Source organism: Atta cephalotes (genome assembly GCF_000143395.1).
Source record: "Atta cephalotes unplaced genomic scaffold scaffold00105, whole genome shotgun sequence".
Classification (NCBI taxonomy): Eukaryota; Metazoa; Arthropoda; class Insecta; order Hymenoptera; family Formicidae; genus Atta; species Atta cephalotes.
The window spans coordinates 1-3,078 of NW_012130169.1; positions in this window are offsets into that span (position 1 = coordinate 1).

A 3,078-nucleotide genomic window follows, 5' to 3' on the forward strand; every position below is an offset into this window, starting at 1 on the left:
CCCGACCCGACCCGACCCGACCCGACCCGACCTGACCCGACCCAACTTTTTTCGTCCTTACTTTGTCAACCTAACTTTTTTCGTCCTAACTTCGTCGACCTAACCGATATTATTCAAATATTGTCGACCTAACCCAAATTACCCATATTTTGATAGATGTTCATAGTTCGTATTTCTTCGTCACCCTCATTTTTTGCTCATTTTCGAGGGGTGCGGGACTTAGAAAAATTTTGATAAAATTTTCAAAACCTTCCCAAATTTATTAACCTTCTTAAATTAGAAAAATTTTGATAAAATTTTCAAAACCTTCCCAAATTTATGTGTTCGAAGTGTGTTTCTCGACTTTCTCTATCGATTGGTGTAGTCGAATTTTTATCAATTTTTCACTTCGGACTTAGTGAAATTTTACAATATCTCGTCTTCCAAGAGTAGACAGCCTGAACGAAAATAGATTGAAAGATTGTTCCAACGACATTCTACTCGTATTCCAGAATACAACAACATTCTCTCAGTCCCCGAACCTCTATGTCCAACCACTCGCGAGATATAAACCTCCAAACATGTCATTTCTGGAAGTCGATAGAAAAAAAATTCCAACGGATGAGCGCCCATCCAGACCGGTACTTCTGGAATCAGTAATAAAAAAATTTTCGAAAATTCGAAATAATTTCAAGTCCCTCAAATAATTTTCCAAAATTTTCAAAAATTGTGTCCCTAATTTATATTTCCAACGTACGTTTTTCGACCTCCCGAGTCTATTTTTTTTCGATTTTTCCGATTTTTCCTTCGAGACTTAGAAAAATTTCGCGAAATTCCATCCCCTTCCAAGGGTACACAGCCTAAACGAAAAAAATAGAAAAATGGTTCGAACGGCATTCGACGCGTCTTTCGAAATGCAACATTTCCTCAGACACCAAACCTCTAGGTCCAACCGTTTGCGAGAATAATGGAACGTAAGTCGAATGAAAAATAATTCCAATGGATAAGCGCCGATCACAAATTGACCCAACAGAAAATCAAAAAATAATAAAAATCATGTGTCTCTTGGATATCCACTAACCCTCTTTGAAATCGCCAAAATCAGCTGACAGATCATTTACAACAGCGATCTTCAGGGAAACGGAGCGAACTAATTTGTTCTCCCAATAATAAAATTGATTTATTAATATTAATATGAATAATTATCATTAATAATAATAATAATTCTATTAATAATACGAATGAATGTCGCGTTTTATCTCTATTCGCATTTATGCGAGAAATATAAATACTAGTACTGAAAATAAATCCAAATGACAAAAATTTTGTGTTATCAATGTTTTGATTTCCAAAGTTTTTCGAGTATTATAAAACTAGATTTAATTTCTTAATAATAAACTTTACGATATAAAGAACAAAACTTAATTTAAAAATATATTGCAAATGACTAAACCGATTATCATTCGATAAAATTCAAGGCCCATGTTCGTATTCTTAATGATTCGAACTATTCGTTGCTTATTCTTATCTCAAAGTATGCGGAGATGAGAAATTCGTATCAATGATGTAATATTCGAAAGAAATAATTTTCCCTTACATCAATAATTATGTCTCTTTGAGTGTATTTTGTAAATTATTAGAATTATTAGGTGTACAACTTTGCTTCCGCCGTTTTCCTATAGATAGCTTTAGCGATAAGTGGTGGTCGAAATAAATAGATCATAGATGTCATACAATAAACTTGGGCATTTGTCAACATAACCCCATAGAAACATTAATCGATTTGTGTCTGCATTATAAAGTTATTCTCGATTGAAAATGTCAATTTACGAGCCAAATTCTCGTCATTTGCGAGAGGTTTTAATTTTTTGCTTCAATATGAAGAAATCTGCTGCTGAGGCTCATCGAATGCTCTCAAATACTTATGGTGAGGCCGCTATTAGTGAAAGAACGTGTCGTGAGTGATTTCAACGCTTCAAGAACAGTGATTTTGACGTCCAAAGTCATGCTCTGTATTTGGTGGGACCAGCTCGGCGTAGTGTATGAACTGTTAAAACCGACTGAAACAATCACAGGCGATCGGTATCGAACGCAATTGATGCGTTTGAGCCGAGCATTGAAAGACAAACGGCTGCAATACAACGAGAGACACGATAAAGTGATTTTGCAGCATGACAATGCTCGACCCCATGTTGCGAAAGTGGTCAAGACATACTTGGAAACGTTGAAATGGGAAGTCCTACCCCACCCGCCGTATTCTCCAGACGTTGTTCCCTCTGACTATCACTTGTTTCGATCAATGGCATACGGCCTGGCTGACCAGCACTTCCGGTCTTATGAAGAAGTAAAAAATTGGATCGATTCGTAGATAGCCTCAAAAAATGACCAGTTTTTTCGACGCGGGATTCGTACGCTACCCGAAAGATGGCAGAAAGTAGTGGCCAGCGATGGACAATACTTTGAATCATAAATGTATAACCAGTTTTTTACAATAAAGCCTCGAATTTCGGAAAAAAAACGGCGGAAACAAAGTTGTACACCTAATATTTTTGTATAATTTGTTGTTTTAATATTAGATATTTGAAGTTATGCGAAATGCTGATTGCGATTTTTAAGTAATTATGAGATAAAATTCTTCTATTTTTTTGTAAAATGTACATTTTAGATCTTACGTCATGTTACTACTTTAACTGGAATAGTTACTAAATATGAATAAGTTATAAAAAATCAAGCTTAAGTGCACACGTGTAAACAATAATAATAACTATAAAATATCTTTATAAAAAAGCGAGACCAATAAATTATATATATAAAACATAAAAATTTTCGTTGTTATTTCATTAGTGACATGTATATAAATAAGTGTAAACAATAGAAGAAATTTTTTAAAAGACGTTATATGTGCATGTAGATACTGCTTTTTTGCATTAACTTGTGTAAAACTTAATCCTGAGTAAATAAAATTTGGGAATAGAATCGATAGGAAAATTATTAAAACTACGTTTGTTACAAACGCCCAAATATTCATGGCGAGTGCTTTTTCTTGTTACGATATTCACTGGGAAATAATATTTTATATATAATTATATAAAATTATAT